We start from the raw sequence: 22,313 nt of genomic DNA on the forward strand, positions 1-22,313 counted from the left end.
ACTTATCTGTGTGTTGCTGTAAAAAAATGATTGACATTTGCTAAATAGATGTGTTTCCCTGCACCAGCAGGTCTTGCAGGCACTGGGGCAGGAGGACTTGGCAGAAAGGACTTGGCACCACCAAGGTGCTGCTCCTACCCCAGAAGGGCAGGCAGGGGGCAGCCCACGTGTGCTACCAAATTTTGCCATTCATGTCAGGAGTGCTACAACACGTCTGGTCCCTAAAGTAGGTTAAACAAATGAGGTCCAGCTTTCACTTGCAAATAACTTTATCTTAATTACCCTGTCTGGGGAGCAGCGTTCATGGACTATTTCCTATTTCAAGGTCCAGATTCCAGCAGAGATTTGATGTCAGTGCAGGGCAGGTTGAGCCTGGTGGGCAGGAGGGGACTGCTGTGCAGCTCCATGCTGGACTCCTCCAGGTAACTCCTACCTTAGCTGGCTGAGTACAGCAGGTAACTTTGATCTGTAAAGTGTAAATGCAAAAACTGACTGCAGGGGTTGAAATTTTGCTGCAGAGACAGACTGTTGTAATGAGCTGGCACAAAAAAAAAAATGATGCCTTGGTGCAAGGCTCTATTTTTTCCACTTTTTTTGCCTCTCCAGTGTTCTTATGACTCTTACAGCTCTAAATCTGTTTCTCATCTTTGGATGCAATATTGGAAGCAATAAATAAGCCTGCTTTAGCACTCTGTTAAAGTCAGGAGTGATTATTAGGCGCTGAATCAGGCTCTAAGGGGCGGAATGGTTCGTACTCATGTAAATCAAACGCCTCCTTGCACAGAAGCCAGGGCTGCAGCTGCACCCTCCTCCTATCAAACTTGTATCAGACTCATGTCTGATGTTACACTTGACTGCACTTGTAAAGAAGGTTTCTTGGCCGGGGATTGATTTTGCTCTCACTGATTTCAGCAGACAGAAAAAGCACATCTCTGTTATTACCTGATATGCAAGCAGGAGCCGTGAGCTCCCCAGCTGGCCCAGCTTCACCCTGGAGGAAACACTCCTTTAAACACTGGGATCTCTCCTTTGATACCTCATGAATTTATATCGAAATTTTAGTATTTCATGAGTCAGGAAAGAGACTACAGTTCTTCATCAAAGGTTTTATTTCCTTGGTGGCAGCAGTCTGGGCCATCAGACCCAGGTGACCACAATCATCCCCTCTTCAACTCCTGCCACTGTTAGTGCGAGTTAACAGCAAACAGGGTGAAACATTTCCAAGAAAGCAGCCAACCTTTCCTCCAGGCAGCAGATGTTTCCCCACACCCAGAAGCCTTCTCAGCCCAACACCTCCCTCCTGTACATGTCCCAGTGGACCTGGGCTAATGACTCGTGCCCAGGTGCCGTGGGCATGAAGCCCACTCCTGCTCTGTGCTGCCTCCCGAACTGCTTGGCATCCCTTGAAGTATTTATAAACTGGCTGTGACACATTCACTGTGGGTATCAGCTTTCACAGGAGCCATATGCCACTTTAGAGGACAAAATATAATCTTCAGGGGAAAAAATCCAAGCAACTTCGTGCACTTCCTAATCATTCATATTCTTCCGAGCCATCCATTTACTGCCTCCCATTCATCTCTGTTTTTAATGACTCAGCGGGTGATTTCTTGCTTACACTGAATCAGTCCCAATGCTATTATCTCTCTGCCATAGATTTCCTCATTTTGCAGCAAGATTTCTACTTTTTTTTCCCCACTGTACAGCTGGTTCCAGAGTGCCAACATTATCGAGTCAACACAGCAGAAGGAGCAAGGCAATGAAAGCATATGATTTGTATTTCCTGATGAAATCTGTAAAGACTTCTCCCCCCATAATATTTAGTATTAAATCAATAGTAAAACTTACAAGCTTTTCATCAGGTGATCATTTAAAAAGTCACAGGACCAATTAAAAAATTTTGTATTTCTGCCAAGGACTGCGATGAGATTAATGTTGCAAATTAACTCATAACTGACATGCAAAATAATCCCATTTGCTGAAACATGCCCAATAATAGTTAATCTTCCTTTTCACATTATGGTTTTTTGACTTGTATATGGTATTATTGTGGCAAATAACATCTATACATAACTTCTGCTTTCCACAGCTGAGCACAGTTTATGAGTAGACTTAGCATTTTTTTCAATTCTATTGCATACATGGAGATATTTCCTAATGAACAGGGGTAAGGGATTAAAAATGATCAGGAAGTGTTCTGCAAACAGGAGAGGAGCAGCCCCAGGCAATGCTTGGTGGTTGTGATGGATCTCCTTTATTTTCCTCTGGGTCTCCTCTATTTTTATTTTCCTCGATGTGTGACTGAGCCTGGACTTACTGATCAAGTACTTAGAATCTGGGAAAGTCCACATCCAAGTGCCAAGCTCATATTACTGCAGCAAGGGATAAATTCATCTGGGTTTGTCCATTTAACTTCTCTTGGTAACACGCACTGAAATTTTCCTCTGAGAGTTTGGCTTCAGAGGATTAGCAGCACTCCTGTCATGGCTGATAAACACCATATGGATCAAGTGTAATCCACTGGCTGCTTTAGGAGTGGGGAAGCCTCCCAGAAGTGAGATAAATCCAGTCCTGTGAACAGAGCTTGTCCTTAGGGCACTGGTTCAGTGCAAGGGAGATAAAAGCAAGAATGGGATGAGTGAGCTGCTCTGAGTAACACTGAACTGGTTTCCTGGCAGCTGAGGAACTTCACCCAGCTCACACCAAGTGTAAGCCTTATATTTTAAGTGTAAACCAAGTGTAAACCCAGCTCACACCAAGTGTAAACCTTAAAGCCCGGTTTTTAAAAGCATCCCTTTGGATCAACAATAGAGGATGCTGCTATTGTGGATTGGCACGAGGACCAGACTGGAGCCTTTGGTAAGCAATTCCTGCAGGAACAGCATGGTCCTGCACACATGGAAAAGTTTCAGGAATGAGAAATACACCCAGAGAAGCAGCCAGCTGACCATGCACCGAATGCTGTGCTCACCATCCGTGCTGCAGGGACAGACAGAGGATGAGGGAGGAACTTCCTAGGAATGGGGGGTAATAGGAATATCCTGACCCACTCCTCATGTCAGAGACCTGCTTTTCCATGATTAGCCCTACTGGAGTCTGAAGCATGGAAGAAAGCAGCAGAAGCTGGCTTCAAGTATTCACATGAGCAAGGACATATTTATAATTACATAAATTCCAAATAGTAGAGCTCAGCACTCACAAACCCTTTGTATGTTTTCCAAGTGCTTTCCATTCACTGGGAAATTATTGCAATATACGCAAAAAATCAGGAAGGTGGCTTGGATAATTTTCAATTAGCTGCTTGAAAATGCTTTGAAGATAAATCTAGCCAGATTTTCTGAGTCTATTTACTTGTTCCAGCTTATCTGTGCAAATACAATTGGCTGCAGCTGCCTCAGACCATCTTTAAAAACTTGCAGTGCCAATGTACAGAGCAGATTTAACCCGGACACTGCTTTTTGCCATAGCACAGATTAACCAGACAAAAGGGTCTTTTATGCTAATTCCTAACTCCCCCTCCCTAATGTCACTCTTGCTTTAATGTCTTTTTCCTACCCATACATTTGGCCAGGGCTGGGAAGGTTTCCACGCTGGCACAGCACTGTGCTCTCCATCACTGTCACTGCCCATGGAGCTGGGTGTTTCCAGATACATTTTCCCAACCCCTAGCCCTGCATGGTGTTATTTCCCATCATTTGGATTCTTACAACCCATTAAAGAATGTTCTATATTCAACACACTCTTCTGCATGAGCTGCTGGTCAGCTCTTCCCAAGGATTACCAGTTAGTTCCTACAGCTGTCCTTTCTTTGTTTCCAAGCAGAAGATGCAGACTCAGGCAAATCCTTTATGATGTAAGAAATTAAACAAAATGAACAAAACCCAAATAAAGCGTGAGACATGTGATTGTCTGGTGTTTCTAAAGACAGAAGCACTAAAATGCAAAAAATGCAACATCTTGTGTTACACAACTCAAGGATGTTGAGAATAGATGTATTTCAGAATAGATGTATTTCATTAATGTCGACACCATGGTTTACAGGCACTTACACTTTTTTATACTTATGGTTTGATCAATATAAAGGCAGAAACAAAAAAGAAAACCAGATTGAATGTTACCATGAAACTACCTAGAACCTCACTTATTCCTGAGACACAATTGCCTTCCAGCCCCTCTTTCTCTGTACTGTGGGGACTTTCTGGGGGAAATCACGTACCACAAAGTCATTTTGCTCTACAAGCCAAGGACAGACTTCAGCTTGAGCTTTCTATGACAAGTTCTCCAGCTCAGCCCTGTGTTGGTGGGCTGGATGCCCACTCATTCAAGTCCAACCAGACAACACAAAGCTCAGTGGAGCACATTAGAAGAGTTAAAATCATCAGAGAAAAAGAAACTTGCTGTTCATCAGCATCTCCTGCAACACTCACCACTGCAGTGAGCACAGGACAACATGAGATGAGCAGGTGGAAACGTGGAGCCAGGTGGGAGCAGGAGAGACAAACACCAAGGATTCAGCTGAGGGAAGGGTATTTCCCCACAACCCCCCTTGTTTCTTCTAGAACAGCAAGTTATAGCTTCCCCAAACAGCCCTGGGAGCACGAGCTCACCGGTGCACACTGCTTAGCCTGGATCTTGTTTAACATCCAGCGATGCTCCCTAATCCTCTTAGGTATTAGTCTTGAGATTCCTGCCAAGCAGGGGAACAGCAGAGCCTCCCAGACAGCACTTAAATGAACTCACTGCTTGAAATGTACAATACTTCAAAATGCAGTAGAACTCCAGCTGTTCTGCTTTGGTTAACCTCAGATTAGCGCCTTGGAGGTCACTGCGGCGTGCAAAATGCAAAGTTAAATCACCTCAATTTCTGTGTCTCAGCTGCCTCCCTAGGAAGCCATTCTGCACTAGGACTGCAATTTTTTGTCTCATAATGACTTGCTTAAAGCTAAGTACCTAATCTGAGTTTGACATTCCTATTGTGCCTCTGTTGCTAACTGCAAGGAGATCATCCATTCAGGTTACCCACAGCCCTCAAGTCGCAGAATGGTTTGGGTTGGAAGGGAGCTCAGAGACCATCCAGTTCCTGCCCATGAGCAGGGACACCCTCCACTATCCCATCCAACCTGGCCTTGGACACTTCCAGGGATGGGCCAGGCACGGGCCAGGCACAGCTTCTCTGGGTAACCTGCGCCAGGGCCTCACCACACTCACAGGAAAGAATTCCTTCCTGATATCTAACCTAAAACTACTTTCTTTGAGTTTGAAGCTATTCCCTCTTGTCCAATCACTCCATGCCCCTGCAAAAATTCCTTCTCCAGCTTCCTTTAGGCACTGGAAGGGGCTCTAAAGTCTCCCCAGAGCTGTCAGAGACTATTCCCAGCACAAATGACCCACCCTCAGTCCTCTCCCCTGTCTCCACAAGAATTAGTTTGCGTTGCTAAATCACCCATTATTGCAGATATGATCTGGAGAAGGAACAGGTACATAATCATATTTCTGTTGGATTAGCCGAGGATATTACTCCCAGTTTATTCTGGCCTCATGTTGGCTACCACAACAGAAACAATATTTGCTCTAGCATAAAGCCAGATGGTGCAAAATTAACCCATTCAGCACAAATCTGATGTGGCACAGGGGATTTGGTCCAGTACTGGCACAGGCTCACACAGCTGTAAGACTTCTGACATGGCATCTGCAGCCTCTTAGCTTCCTGATACCAAGTACTCCCCATCCATCCCCTAAAGATGACCTAAACAGGAATCACACTTCATTTTATTTCATTTAACAGAATGTCAGCTTGCAGATAATTTGCATTTGCTCATGCAATACCCTAGATCTTGACAGGCTGTGGTATATTGGGGGATTTCTCTGAAGAGGGCAGATCCCTATTTGTGTCATCGAGAGGAAATGATCAACACTTTCAAAGGGATGACTTCTCTTCATTCTCTGACTCAAAATCCCACAAGCAGAAATTAGAGCAGCTATGAAGTGAAGGGCAGGAACTCAGGGTCAAAGGGGAATAGTTTTTCTTGGATTTTTTTTTCAGCCAGATTACAAAATCAAAGTATTTTTTAGGGAAAAAAGTGTTTCATCTTGCTTTCTCAACATGAAAATGACTCCCTAACTCCTTTAAACCATCAGCTACAGGTAAACAAAGCTTGTCAGCATTTAATTTTTTTCTTGAAGCAACCAAGCCAAGGTCTGGGAGCTCCAGTGACTGAAGATTATTGATGCCATACAGCAATATGCCATTAACAATAGCAATTAAATTCAGTTTTATTGCAACTCTACAGATGTCAGCAAAGTAGCACAAGTGAATAAAGGGGACTTCACTGCTCTAGGAATTTCAAGAGCTGATGGAAAAGCTCAGCAATTTGCTGAATGAGGTGAACCAGAATAAACAGAGTATTTCCCAGTGCTAACATATGCCCACTGCTCAAGCTCATTTACAATCGAGAGGTGGAATGACACTCTTTTTGGCAGAAGCAACATTGCAGAACAGGTTCAGGGGTACTTCTGCCTGAAGAGGGATTTAAGGTTAGAACAACACTGCTCTGCTAATAATAAACACTTCACCACCTCATCACATGCTCTCCTCTGTACTAGAGAGAGCTCTGACATAAAATCCACTGAAGTTAGTGGCCCTCTCTGAGCACTTGTCTACAATCACTTATCCCATCTACTGAAGTAGGATGGATGCTTTTGTCTGGGATTCATAAAGCAGATGAAGTCTCTGATCTCTCTGGGAGCGTCTTCCCCGGAACGTGCGTGCAGGAACTCTTTGTTCTCCAATCCCGCCATTCAGCGTCCGCGCTCGCACGCCACGAGGTCACTCAGGGCCAAGATGGAACTAAACTAATTCTGTGGTGGGGACGTCTAGGAATAAATCAGTTTTGAAAAGGGAGAGTGGCTGCAGGAGAGGAGATCCCACAGACAGAGAGGGCTGGGATAGCTGGGCATAGGTGCAGCGAGAACCACGCTAACACCGACCCTGCTGACAAAGCCCCTGATCCTGCCTGGGGCGTGCTCTGGGCTGCTCCAGCTCCCAAATTCTGCTTCACTGCACAAGGATAAGCCCCTCACCAGACCAAGACAATGCAGTTTTTAACTGTGCTGGGGAAGCACAGCACCCTGCAGAGCGGCCAGAGAAACCCAGGCCAATGCAGTTCATTACACCTGTAACAGCCTGTCCGTGGTTGATAATTCTTACATGTTGCTTTAACACAGTGACCTCAACTCATTAAGCACAAAATCCAAAGGGGAACCTTTCCCCTGAAATCATACCCAGCATCTCACTAACCTACCAGCAAAAAGCTGCCAACTCTGTTCCATGGGTGCAGAATCTTGCAAAACTTTTCCACCATTCACTGTGATTATGCAAGATACAAATGTCCCAGGCTCTGAGTAATCAACTTACAGGCAACACCTCAAGGAACGCATGAGGAAGACAAAAAACCCAAATGGTAAAGCAGAATGTATGGCATCCTGCATATGAGCACCTTAATCTGTGCAAAGGGCTTGGCACACCCAATTAAAATAAAGAAAAGCAAAATGAGTGCTCAGTGATGCTTTTTGGGGTGGACTGAGCAAAATGAGCAGCATAAAACAGAGCCATGATTCCCTGCTACTGCACTGTGTAAAGCCCCACATGGGAGGGCAGGATCCTCCCCAAGATACATGCACAAAAAGAGATTAAAACTGCCTGGAGGAGTTTGCAGTCATGAGGCACCGAGCAGCTGCATGCTGATCTCCCTAAGCCGGTGGGTATTTCTTTTGTTAGTGGCTGATCCCATCTTCCCCCTTGCCTGCAAATCTCTAATCTCTGTAAAGACTTCCAGCAAGTGCTTGCTCAGGTAGCTCCTGGATTTACTGGCCAAGAATATCCAACCCAATATGGCAGGAATCGCTGCTTCCCAATCTCATCTCTCATCCCAGGGTCACACTTCGTGTTTCTGCCACTGTCACCGAACAGGTTTGCCCCATGGGCAGGAGAACTTCAGGGAATATCAGTGGAGTTGCCACTTCCCAGGGCTTCAGGTGGCACTTGTGACACCTGAGCACGCTCGTCACTCACTGCAGGGCTCTCATGGAGTCGTGGTGGGGCAGGTGGCTCTGATCTGTTCCCCCCAGCCCGCCCAGTGCACAGAGCTGCTGCTTCAGTTTCCGACCACTTTTGGCAGTTTGCAAGCCAGACCTCTTTGCATATAAATAGCTACATTTTTTTTTCCTTTTCATTATTTGACTAACCGGCTCCCCCCACAGCTTCATCCTTTCTCACGTTTACGAGAACTCTGACACACTTTTCTGAAGATCTCCTTTGTGTTCATTTCTGCCTCATATGCTATTTTAATGTGTGTTTTTACAACCAAGTGGCACTACAGAAAGTAGAAGCCCAGAAATATATATATATGTAAAAAGAGGTGCCAGGCAGGGATAACTTCAGGTTTGCAGTGTGTTGCCTGGTAAAATCAAACAGCCTATAAAATGGTAATAAAATGTTAATGCAACAAACTCATGTGATTAAGGTCCACTTGTGCTTTTTAGACTCTCAGAGCTGAAAAACATGGTTTTATTACAGCAGCTTTTGATTTGTATCATCTGAACAAATGGGTTATAAAAGTAATATAGGGCAGGTAACTAAAGTGCTCTGATTCCACCCAGCATCCTGCCTGCTACTAACTTCAGTTCTGCTCCTGTGAAACAGGGATTAATTTATCATTAACATAACATTTTTTTCTTATTGTAAGGATCCTGCCGTGCCACTTTACTACCCTTCCTTACTTTTAAAGCAAATTAGCATCTTTTAAATTTTCCATAGCAAGACACAGTCACGCTACAAGGAAAACCCCAAACCGCAGTGATTCAGTCCGAACACAGTCCCAGGCAGCAACCCAACCTTGCAGCATCCTCGCAGAACATCGCAAAGCGGAAAACCTCAATGACTTGGGCCATTTCGGTGACTCTCCCCGCGGGCTGTTCCCGCCACGGACCCCGCGCTGTGGCCACCAGAAGCCCCCCGAGCGGGGCTGAGCCCCGGCCGAGCCCCCCGTGAGCTCCGCATCGCCCGCGCCCAATCCCCGCGCCCTCGGGGCTCCCCCGCAGCCGCGTGGGCACCGCCCGGCAGGTCCCGCCGAGGCTGGGGAGGCTCTCCCGGGCATCCCCCGGTCTCGCATCTCTCCCCGCACCCCCTGCCCGCGGCACTGCCCGGTGCGATGCCCGGTGCCCGGTACCTGCTGCTGCCGCCGCCGCCGCCGCTGCCCGCGCTCCGCCACCTCCGCTCCGGGCTCCGGCGCGGAGCCGGGGCCGGGGCCGGGGCCGGGGCGGGCAGCCCTGACGGACGGACACCTCCTCCAATCGTCGGGGCCGGCGCCGCCCGCCGGGCCAATGGGGGGGAAACTGAGGCCGAAGCGAAAGCGGGGAACGGCAGAGGATGCGGGCGAAGGGAGGGACGGGAGGGATGCGGGGAGAGGGACGGGGATGGGAGCTGGGGAGCGGGAGAGGAAGGGCAAGGAGAGGGTTCTGTGTCTGGGGCAAGAAAAGGAGGAGAGGGATGAGGGAGCGACAAAAAGAGGGTGAGGAGAGAGCAGGGGTAGGGATAGTGGTAAGGGCTTCGGCATCACATCAAACCCTGCCTGTTCCCGGCCCCCTGCGCACCTGCAGCCTCGCAGCCCCAGGCTCGGGCTGCCCACCCTCGTCCGGGGCTATCCCGGCCTCCCTTCACCCCCGGCCGGCTCATGGAGAAATTCTGGGATGCATCCCTGCCGCAGACCGAGGGGGAAACAGTGCTAAGGAGCTGCATCTGCAGCTCTGGTGGCAGAGAGCAGCGACAGGACTTGGCTCTTTCCTCCAGCTCTTGCTGGAGCTGAGCTGGCGTAGAAGGGGGAGTGGAGGAGCAGGTGCGGGCATTATGGAACCCGGGACACAAACACGGCTATCGTGGCACGATACCGTGCTGGTAGGCTGGATACGACTGAGCTAATGATTACAGAGGACGCACAACCCCTCCGGAGCTGAGGGAGCTGAGCAGCAAAGCTGTGGGACACCCCAAACCCCCTGCATTTGCATTAGCACATTTGTTTGGGCGTTTTTCTTTGCTTTTTGGGGACTCGTCATCGCAGTGGTTGGTTTAAGGCAGAGAGGTGGCTCTTGAGCATTTTCACAGAAGAGTCTCCGGATCAGAGCCCACACCTGAGGGCTCCACACCCTCCAGTACATAAACCACCTGGGCAGGAAGAGTCCCAGCAGATGTGATGTGCACGTGTGAGGCTCTGACCATGCAGCTTCTCATGCCCACCCATGCAGCCTTTGCATCCCTTTTTGCATTTCTTCCAAGAGCTGTTCCACATCACATGGGGATTTGGCTCGGCTCGGTACGCTTGCAGATAAATAATTCAGGCCCTGCATGTTTAGCTCCTGAAGTGCAATCAGCACTCCATTTCCCGGAGTGCACAGGATAACCTGGGTAATGGAAAAGCCCAGCTAACACTGCATGAGGCAGAGAGGAGGGCAAAGACGTGGGCAGACATCTGACATCCAGCTGCCATGCCGAGCCCCACCATCCTCTCTGTGCACAGTGCAGGAACAGCAGTGTCCAAGGACATCAAGGAACCAAGAGCTGGGGCAGAGGCTGAGGCAGAAGCAGACCCAGCAGCTCATCAAAGCTCGTCTTGGGCTGTGGTAATGTACTGTCCACATCACTGTCTCTTCCTCATCCTCTGTGGCTCTAAGATGGAGCTGGAAGGTGCTGCCTTTTTGTGCCATTCTTGCTTCCCTTGGAGCTGGAGGTAGATGGGGTCCTTGTGGGGTTTGGTTGAATTGGGAGCTGTTGAATCTGCTTTTTAAGTAAAATGAAGTATAGGAGAGCCTGTTGTTTACAACAGTCTGTGGCCAGATAAACTAGGAAATATTTGCTCCATGTATACAAACTGATATTGCTTTTTTATATACAAATCATTTCCTGCACAACAAAGCTGGGGTATTGTTCTGACTGGTGCTGTCAGTCACTGATGAATAAGGCCCTGTTTCAAACCAGTTTTATTCTAAATAAACAGGGTCGAAGGACAACAGATGTGCAAAGGTGAAGCAGTGCATCCAGGGCATTTGAGTTGGGGAATTCCCTCACATTTCCTATTCCGTGGTGCAGAGCTGAGTGAATCATTGGCTCTGGCTGCAGGGGGATGCATCCTGCTCCTCAGCTCAGCTCACCTCACTTCTCCACATGTATTTTGGTCTATTCTGCCTTGGCTGAAGTTGTCCTCAGAGGTGCAGAGTAATTTTTTTCCTAGTTTTTAGGGATTTTTTTTTTTGTTCAGCATCTTGAAGTAGGTTAGCTCTTGTGTGAGGAAGATGTAAAGATAAGGAGCTTGTGCTGTGGATTTGCATGAGCTAATAGCAAGTGTGATAAGGTAACCAAGGGGGAAGGTGTGGCAAGGCAGGACAGAGGTCTGGTAGAAGTCTGTCTCCTACTAAAATCTTCAAGAGACGCTGGGCAGGCACTGCAGATCAGCCTTGCCATCTCTGCTGATTCACTTGTAAATAAAAAGGAGTCTGTCCCAGGGGCATGTTTGTTTAAACTCCAGTTTCCCGAACCCTGGGGCTCAGCATGAGCCAATGCACACCTTGCTGTGTGAGTGGCAGAAGGCTCCTCCAGAGCCTTCCCAAAGGCTTATCCCAAAGGTCTTGGTAGCTGTTCTGAGGGATGGGGGAAGCTGGAATTTGTTTCCCAAAGCACAGAGGTTGTTTCTCAAAGCATGGGGCCTGTCTGCCTCTGTCCATCCTTGGAGCTGAGAATTATCAGGGCAGTGACAATAATAAACAATGACAAGGAGACTGGTAACTCTCTTAGTAGTGTTATTACTAACATTATGGTTATTATACTGTTGTTATTATATTTGTTATCTCCGTGTGTTTGGGGCACACTGATAATTTTAGTTGGTCTGAATCCCTGATTTTATGGGTCATGTTAACACTTGCAGATATGCCTGCACCAGTTTTCATTCAATATTTCACACCAGGATGGATTTATGATGTGTTATACTCCTGTCAGAAGCTTTGGGAGTGTCAGCAGCTCTGCACTGCCATTTTTTATAAATCTCCATAAATCATTAAAACGCTGGGTTTAATGAATGCAAATTCAGGGCCACAGAAGGGAAGTCACTGGCTGGAGGCACTCCTAGAGCTGGAATTGCTGTGTCATGAGCAGATGTTGAAAGAGGTTTCTTCAAGTCCAGTCCTGTGAGCCATGTGGGCCCTGTGATCATTGTGACAATCTTTTGGCTAAATCTGTGCAGACATCAACTTTTTCAATGATCATCAAATCTTGTTTTTCTGAGACCAACAGAGCTGACTAGGCAAAAAGGGGGAGTTGTTTATTCATCATGTGAAGTCCGGGTCTGGGAGCATTTACATTTTTAATATAGTTAAGTGTGCATGTATTTACAAGATTAGATTAACATAGCAATGAACAATTTATTTAAAGCCATAATGTCTCATATGGATTTCTGGTGCCTGAATGATCATTTCCTGATACTGCTGTTATTAATACTTCCATAATTCACATCTCCTATTGCAGAACAAGCAGTGAATCTCCAGGAAGGAAGAACAGATCTGGATTTTTTTTTTCCCAAAAGCAGAATTCTTAGTGTTTTATTATAAGTATAATTTATAAGTTTTATTATAAGTATAATTTGAGACAGAAATTCATTCATAGGAAACATATAATAAATAACAAATAAAGATAGGATTTTTCAAGACTGCTGGTGCTGGCTTGCAGTGAGAGTAGCACTTCTGAAAATCCCCCCTGGGATTTTACCAGCCTTTGTGTTATCCTGTTGTGAGACCCTGTTGTCTTTGCAAACTGGACCATCAGAGTCTGTCCTGCTCAGATCTGTGAGTTGCCTTCATTATTACAAGAGCAAAGGTTCCTGTAAATGAAAGGGTGAGGTAGGAGGTTTGTAGTAGCTGCTGATTAAACAACAGCAAGTGGTGGCCGAGGCATCACAGAGCCAAAAGTGTAACTGTGTTTAAGGAAGAATTATACAAATTCACGGCTGACACATGCTTTGGTGGCTGTTAAACCCCATAATCTCTGTGCAAACCTCTAGTTCAGGGTGACCCTGAGGTGCTGGTTGTCACTGGCCAGGGGAGTGAGTGTCCTGCTCTCACCCTCTCTGTAAAATAACGGCATTGCCCCACTGGGCCTGGGGGTAATTGGAAGCTACATTAGGAACTTTGTTGCTCAACATGTGCAAAGTATGATGTGTTAATTTTAAAAGAGATAAAGGAGATCTGGGGCTTCTCTTTGAAAGATTTCTGAAGGGTCTGAGCTCTTTTTCCTCAGGTCCTTCCCCTTTGGGGATGTGCAGACACCGCAGCCTTCATTTCCTAAGAGAGAAACAGAAGTGAGTTCTCACATTCCAGCTGAGCTTTATTGGAAGGAAATATGACATTAAAATTTCAAGAATGATAGCAGAGTCCAAAGACACCATCATCTGAAGGGAACACACGCTGAAGCCGAGTGCAGCAGCTGTAGGTCTGTCCCTGCAGAGTCTGAGCAGAGCGTGGCCCCAGCAGCTCTGCATCCCCACCAAGGACATTTTAGCCTGAGCAGTTAAAAGGGAGATTTTCACTCCCTTTTGGTGATGATGAACACAGTGCTTTAGTAACTGTTGCTTTTTGGCAGAAAGCAGCCCAGATTAGCAAAGCCATGCCGCTGCTGTGTTCTGGGTGCTGTTGCCATCAACACCCCTGGCCCCTCTCAGGTCTGGGCCCGCTGTTCTGGGCAGGCTGTCAGCAGCTCAAGGGCTCCTTCCTCTGTCCCAGTGTGCACAGGAGCTCTTCAGCTACACGTGGGAGTGCTACAGAAGTGCAAACAGAAATTAATAATAACAATATTTACAATCCAGATCATTGCATGCATTGTGTTCTGCTCCACAATTTAAATTCTTTGAGCATAACCAACCTCCCAAGTTCTTATTTAGGAGGGACCATAAATCATGGCTTGTCTCCTGAGATGAGGGCTGGGACAAGGCATATGCTGCACCTTACCTCCATGGGCTGCCGGACACAAAGCTCCACTCCAGAATGAGGATTTCCCCCTTGGGGAGCTGTGGGAATCCAGGATGAGGATCCCCTCCTTGGGGAGCTGTGGGAATCCAGGATGAGGATTTCCCCCTTGGGGAGCTGTGGGAATCCAGGATGAGGATCCCCACCTTGGGGAGCTGTGGGAATCCAGGATGAGGATCCCCTCCTTGGGGAGCTGTGGGAATCCAGGATGAGGATTTCCCCCTTGGGGAGCTGTGGGAATCCAGGATGAGGATCCCCACCTTGGGGAGCTGTGGGAAACCAGGATGAGGATCCCCTCCTTGGGGAGCTGTGGGAATCCAGGATGAGGATTTCCCCCTTGGGGAGCTGTGGGAATCCAGGATGAGGATCCCCACCTTGGGGAGCTGTGGGAATCCAGGATGAGGATCCCCTCCTTGGGGAGCTGTGGGAATCCAGGATGAGGATTTCCCCCCTGGGGAGCTGTGGGAATCCAGGATGAGGATCCCCCCACCTTGGGGAGCTGTGGGAGTTCCCCAGCTTGGGAAGGCAGTGAGGGCAGAGATGTGCCCCAGTCCTGCTTTTTCCTCTGTTCAGTTCACTGGAGGGAAAAAGCTATGAAGAATAATCAGAGAAAAACATATAAAATCAAAACAAATACTTTGTGGCATTGTGGCAGCTCAGAATTCATCACACTCTTGTACCAAGCAGGAGTGCAAATGGGAGTGTGGGGAAAATCCCCTGCACCCAGGTCTGTGCTTCTTATCCCCTCTCTGTGCTGTTGGCACTGTGTCCAGTGGGAATATGTAGTCCTCATTTAGCAGCAGCACAAGCTCCAGCACAGCAAGGAAGAGGCACTGAGCTCTCACAGGGCATGAGGGAGGCGGCAGCATCTTGGAGAGGATCCTGGCAATGCCTGCGCTGTGTGGGAAGTGGTGGAGAGCACCGGCACAAGGGTTTGAGCTCTGGTTCCAGCTCATTTGCCACGGTCAACACAGTGTGTTTGTACAGCAAGAGGAGGTCTGTTCATCAGAGCAACACCCTTCATCTTTACGTGTGTTTCTGAAGTGTAATCACCGTCAAACTGCCCATTTAATTCGGCTTCTCTCTTGCTAGGAAACAAGAGAAGATGGTTGTTTTCAGTCACCAAAGGTTCTACTTTTTATTTTAATAAATCCTGATGAAAAAAGCAACATCATTATAACTAAGGCATGGACTTTAAATTACTTTATTTCATAATAGTTTTTTTAGGTTCCTATTGAACTAACTCTTTTTTTTTTTTTTTTTTTTTTTTTTTTTTTTTTTTTTTTTGTCACTGGCTTAAAATGCTGGCACAAGCATTGCTCCAGCTTGCAGCAATTTTCTCAGCCCAATGCCCCCTGCAGATTTTGGTAAATGCTGCTGCTGCAGTGCAATGAGGTACAGAGGTTTATTGACAGTGATATCATCTGGGATCTGGGAGATGGTCAGGTGCAGCATGTGTTTGGGAAGAATATATTCCAGCATGATCTCTAGCATGCTTAGTTGGCCGTATTGGAAAGATTTCCAGATAGCTATCGATTTTCCAGTCCTGTAATTAGTTCAGAGATTATAAACATAGAAAATATGGCTCCAGAAATTGATTTTTTTAATTGTTCATAGAACCAAAATATGGTGTGACTGCAAATCACATGCTTCCTGCAGAGGAAAACTTTGAACTTTGGAAAAATATTATCCCTGTAAACATGGAGAAGAAATCACGAGGCTAATTCTATCACTATCTCAGATAAGGTCTTGATCACACTAGTTCTGCCTGATTTTAAAAATCCAAGTCTGGAATGTCAGTTTTTTTCACCTCTAATTATCAACTGAAGGAAGATGTCTCTTCTTTTCTCTGGAGGGGATTTTTGGTCTTCCCCTGGGAGGTGAATGAGCTGGTCACTCCTTCATGGTGACTCAGTGGCCTCGTTGCACATCCAGGGTGGGGTGGCTGCTGCTTATGGAAAATTAGAGTAGATAGATCCAGTAAAAAGCCAGAGTTTGTCTTCTAAAGAAGCTGTTATTTCTGTCTAGCAGGATAATGTCAGATATTTCCTGTGGCAGCAAAGCCAGGAGACCCCAACCGAGGCAACAAGAGTACTGCAGTTAAGGAAGTTATTAGAATAATTTCATCTCATTGCCCAACTGTGCCAGGCATTAAACAAATAAAGTGAGTCACTTCTCTAACGAACTTGCAATTTAAGAAGGTTGGGTGGAGGGCAAAACCCTCCAAAACGATAATTTCCACTTTACAGGATTGCATCTTCTGATTTAGTCACACAGGCAGTCGGAAAATTTGTCTGCTGTGAGGTTTCTTGCAAAATCTGTGAAATCCCAGGAAGCAAGATGTTCCTTTTTAAAGCCCCAAACCTAACAATAATAAAAATAGCCCAACTGGACAATCTGATTGGGTTGAAAAACTGCTTTTGCAGCTATGTAATTCCTAAATAAACCCCATCTCAACAAAACCTTGGGAAGTCTCAGGAGCTGGGAAGTGCTGCAGTTAAGGTAAATTTACTAAGATATTAATGAACCAGGGGCTGCCCCTCCCTCACCCACGGCAGCTCCCGAGGTGAGCAGTGTCAGACCAAGGCATGAATTCTCCTCCTGCACATGCAATCATTGCAACAGCCCAGTTTTATTTTCTGCAGGAAAATGGTATCACTGGGAAGATCCTTACAGAAAAATCCTGTAAGAGAAAGAAAATCCTGTCGAAGGAAAAGAGGAGAAAATGCTGCTTTTTTTATATTTACCTCTTGGATGTTGAACTAGATCATCTCCAAAAGTCACGTCCAGCCCCAACCATTCTGTGATTCTGTGGCTTTTTAACTTCTCTAAACAATTTTTGGGGTCACTTGGATTCCTGGGAAGCAGAATTTGGGGTACCGATGAGACGAGTGCTTCCCCTATCTCCCTTTGCTCTAGGACAGGTGGATTTGAGGAAAAAGATGAAGTGTTTCACCCCAAGAATGTATCCAGTCTTTGTGTAAGTGAATGTCCCTTCCATGAGGGCAGTGTGGGACTCAGGGCGTTCCTGGTATTTTGGGAAAGCACCAGGCAAGCCTTAGTGCCCCTAACAGTGCATTTTTGGGGTTAAGCAAGTAGCAAGTAGCCATTGTGGCAGTTACCCGATCCTGAGGTGGGAGGATTTGCGGGATGACCTTCAGGCATCTCTCAGTTCTCCTCTCCTCTCGGAATTCCTACCGGGATAAGGAGGGGGAGCAGCTGAGTTAGCCCAGTCTCACTCTCCCATCTAGTGGTAAAACAAGGAAAAGTGGTCCAGGCAGAAAAAAATTAAACTTTTGCTGCTTGGAGCCTTTGGAAAGGTATCATTGCAGGCTCAGTTAAAGCCATAATCCCCAGCACGCTGAGGGTTGGGAATGTCACTGAACTGATCCAGAGGGGCACACAGCAAAGTGCAAAGGTGGCTCTGAGTCCTTTCCCGGGTCCAGTGGGGTTTGGGGTGCCCCTGCTCTGGGAAAGAGCCATGAAGCAAAGAGGTTTGCACACTGAGGGATACAGCCCAGGGGGAGCAAAAATAAAAGCATCAATTTCCTGAGCAAAAAAAAACCTCCTAAACCACTCGTGGAGGATGGGAGGTGGAAAATTTTGCAGCCACGTCTTCCCACAAATAACCTGTTGTCTTCAAATAACCATGCGAGCCCCACGGCTGCTCCACTGCCTTCTCAGAAAGGCCTCAAAAAGCAGGGTGGGGGCACAACCCACAAAGGCTGGTGCACAAAGGCAAGGTCAGGGACCCACAGGCATCCTCTCAGGAAATGTGGTCTCAGAGGTGTGAGCTGGGGCTGCCCTGCTGAGCGTAGGGTGCAGAGCCCGAAACCTCTGCAGTGCAACAGCCTCTCCTGGGAGGTGATCAGGGGAGGCTGAAGCATGGCAAGGTGGGTTACTCTGGGCTGTAAAGCTGTGTTTCATTTCAGCCAGACACACAGAGCTGGAGGGGAAGGGTTTCATGTCTCCCACAAAAATTTAAGAGGCTCAAGGTGATTCAGGCAAATCCCCCCAACTTTTTCCAAGAGGAACTGGTGCAGAACCAGCTCAGTAAGTGCCAACCCCATGGGGATGTTTTTCCTCAAGTTGGGGAGGTGCAGGGGCTGAGGTTCAGCAGCCCTGGATTCAGGAGGCTGAGATTCCTACTCCAGTGTCCACAACTCAGTTCCAGAGACTTGAGATGCAGAATGGATGAACACTTACTGAAGATTTATGTTCTCATGTCAGATAGAAGATTTGTGGTATTTCCTGGAAGGCTGGATGATGTTTCACTTTCAGCAAATAAGGTCAAAATCACAAGGGGGGAAAAAAAAGTAATCTGTCATGGATCAGCTGCTTGCCAGCCCCAGAGGTGCAAGAGTTTGTCTCACATCTCTGTTCATATAAAAACACTTTCCTGGAGCAACGCACTGCTAAACGTGGCTTTCACGAGGGTGTCACCCACACAGTCTGCAGCACAAACAGACTCAGCTGGGAAAAAATAACTCAAAGGAGTACAGGATTCACACCTACACTACCAGATTATGAAAACGAAACGAAAAGGAAGAAGGTACTGGGCCGGTTTGGAAGGGCTGGGATCGGTCAGGTAAAAAGGAAATCAGCAGGCGGTTCCTTAAGCAGCATCCCCGTGATGCTGGAGCGGGGTGCAGGTTGGATCCAGCATCAGAGGCAGGCGGTGATGGGGCCGGGACACCTCGGGGGATGCCCGAGGCTGTGCTGGTGTGTGCTCATGGGGCAGGACAGCTCTGGGCTGTGCACGGTGCAGCGGGAGCAGGGTGGGCGCTGGCAGGGGACGCTGGCCCGGCTCAGCCACCGCATCCCTCGGATCCCGGCGCGTCGGGAGAGGGCAGCCTTCGCCACAGGCAGGTGAGGGCGGGAGGATCCGCACCCCACCGGCCCAGCCCAGCCCGAGGAAAAGCTTAAAGGAGAGTGTTTAAGTGTCCAGTGTGGAAAAGTGTCTTGTTCATATGAAACACGGAACACTGGTGCTGCCGGCGGTCAAGCACTGTCCCGCCTGCGAGGATGTCCCAGCACGTGATCCACATGTCCGAGCTGGGGGGATGCAAGCACACCTGGAGCAAGGCTCACCGTGACCTGCTGCTCCGAAATCCCCTCTCCACCAGACTGGCAGACATAAATCAGTTTTCCCTTCTTCACTGCAGACCACCAGGCTCATCCGTTTGGCTGCAACAGCGCCACATGTGCCACAGACTGGGGACGTGGGACATCATGGGCTTGCAGCTCCAGTGACTCACCTGCAAACCCTCCCCGGAAAGCGTGTTCCCTGCTACAGCACAAAAAAAAAAAAAAAAAAGAAAAGGCTAATGAAAAGACAAACTGGAAACGTGGAAGAACAGTTAATGCTACTGCTGTGATGCTTCATTTGAGCTGCAAAGAGAAGATAAAGTTCTGCCTCCCACCAGAGATGTCACTGGGGAAAATGATTGCTTCCTTCTCCAAATGGCATCACATTGTTTCCTCTTTGCAGCTTGCTGCCAGCTTGGTGTCACAGCCTGTTTTTCCCGGACAATAATCCAGTTAACTGGCAGTAGTGGTGCCCTCCATCCAATCTCCCTGCCACCCTCCCCAGACAAGATCACTACAAAAGATATTCAAAAATAGATTCACCTAGGAAAGAAGAATAAATAAGTATTGCTCTTCGCCTGTGAATAGCTAATGAAGACCCACTTAGCAGTCTCGGCAGACTCATCAGCCTTGGCGGCTGAGCCTTGATTGTGTGTCTGCAGCTCCGTTCCTCTTCTCTGCTCATTAGACCCAGGTCAAACGAAACACACACAAGCCATGGCAGAAATGCTAAGAACCAATGGAGATGGGCATAGTGGTGACCCATTCCAGCTGGAAAATTACAGGTTAGGAGTTTTTATTGCCTGTTACATGGAGCTGTTTCATCCAGCAGCCAGACGTAGGTCACTTCTAATCCCCAAGGGTGAGATCCAGCCCACCACACTGTCCCACATCTCTTGTTGACCTGGACAGTCCTGCATGGGGAGCGCTGGGGCACATTTTGGGGTTGTTCAGGATCCAGTGTGCTGGGTGCAAAAGCAGCAGGTGTGGGCTGAAGGGATGGCACATCTGCTTGGCACCCATCTCCTGGGAGCAGCTCTGGAAGTGACTGTCACCCTTATGGATCACTGCACCATCCTCCTCTGCCCAGAAAGACTCTGTAGAGTCCTGTGAAACTATAGTGAATAACATACATGAATACACTAGGAGCTCTATAAATATAGGGAATCCTCTAACAGGATTTTCTTCTTAAACACCTTAGGACACTGATTTCTCCTTTTCCTGAAACCAAACCTGGTCATTCACTCAGGCACTGCAAGGTGAAGTTAGTTTTAATATTATATTTGCTAATAACCTGGGAAAGAAGAAAGGGAACAAAGTAAGAAAGAGCAAGGCAGCCAGCTCCTGCCTCACACTGTCTTGATTGTCTGTCACTGAATTGTGGCAGTGCATAAGATGGGAGAGGGATGCAGAGGTGTGAAGCACCATTGCCAGAGGATTCTGCTGCAGTCTGGATTATGTTGGAGTAAAATCTGCTCTGTTCTCCTTGTCTGTGCTCTGAGACCTCCCTGACAGTGATTACTCACAGAACATTCCATCTTCACTCCTCTCTGTTCCTAACCTAACAAACCATCCTTTTCTCACCAGTTCTGGGTCAGAGGAAAACGTTGTTATTTGGTTACCTCTATTTTATGGTCTCTTAATTATTTCCACCTCTGTGATTATACTAATTAGCTAACTGGTTTCTAATGGTTGTACAGTAGCTTGCATTACACTTTCATTAATCACAGCCTTAGCCAGCCTAGTTAAGAGTCCCTGCTTTTTGCATTATGATTTAAAATTATTAAATGCAAAAGTAATCTGAAGGGGAGAAAGGAGTCAATAGGAATAGACACCACCTTCTCCAGCAGCTTGGCAAAAAGCCTCTTTGATATATTTAGAAATGTTATGATTCACAAGAACCTGCCAACCATTTATAGTGTCTATAAAAAATAAGAAAAAAAAGGTAAATCTGAAATTTTCAATCACAACTGTTAAAGACTCCTTCTCACTTTCTTTGATTCAAGGCAGTTGACTGACACATTCAAATGGGATCAAAAATAAAACAACTGACAACACATCTCCTCCATCCTGATGGCTGTGACCGAGCACTCGCTGCAGCTACACCCAGGACAAAACAGAAATGAAAATCAAAGAGAAGGTTGAGTTTTCACTGCTGGAAAAACATTACTCTGACAGCTCTCAAGACCTTCCTATAAATCCTTGCCTAGGGAGATTATGTGATGTGCTAAAGGACTTCTTAAAATAATCAAAATTAAGAACAAAGCATCTCCCACTGGATAGCTTAAATACCTGCACAGGGGAATGTTCATCATTGGCTATGATGGAAAGTCATAATAATAATAAAAATAATAATAAAATAATGGTTTCATTTTTATTATCATTATTGACACCTACGTAACAGGAGAAGTTCAAAAGGCTGTACAAACACCAATAAATTATTTCTGCCAACCTGCTGCATATCAGGCACCCAGTTCAGTGAGGTGCTTTACTGCAGCACAGTTTTAGTGAGAACTAAATAAAATGCTTTTAGGCGATGGGACAAGGGCGACGATGCTCTCTCCTGCCAGGGTGTCTTTGACAAGGAGCAAGAGGCAGAGAACCTTCATTTCCTGAAAATAAGAGGCTGAAGAGGCCCCATGACAAGCGAATCATTAAATAGGGAAAAAAAGTAACAATAATACAGAGCAAAATTTTGCTTCAGGGAAAAATTTCTCCTTGGTTTTAGCACAGATGTTGATATTGCACACTCAGAAATGGCTGTGTGGAAGCACATTACTAGATGGTGCACAAAAGCAGAGAGCTGGATTTGCAAGGAAGGAACTAAAGGATTTAAAAATTAAAAGACATTTTAAAAATGGTTCCTGAAAGGCATCTTCTCTCTGAAGGAGAAGTTATGAGTAGAGAGACTGAGCTTCCCCAAATCACAGAGTCTTGAAGTCAGAGCCTGTCAAGCACTTTTCCAACACTTGGCTTCAAGAAAAGGGAGCTCTGGTGGAACTGTGGCCTCTGCAGATCCCTGGAGGGCTCCTCTGCGTGTGGAAAGGCTTTCAGAGCCAGCCTGGGTGGGAACTCCTGCCTCACCTCACCTGGAATGTGTGTCCGTGTGCTCAGGACACACCTGGAGCAGGGATCTGCACCATGCCAGATCTCCCCAGGGCAAG

Source organism: Anomalospiza imberbis, chromosome 17 (genome assembly GCF_031753505.1).
Source record: "Anomalospiza imberbis isolate Cuckoo-Finch-1a 21T00152 chromosome 17, ASM3175350v1, whole genome shotgun sequence".
In the NCBI taxonomy this organism is placed as follows: domain Eukaryota; kingdom Metazoa; phylum Chordata; class Aves; order Passeriformes; family Viduidae; genus Anomalospiza; species Anomalospiza imberbis.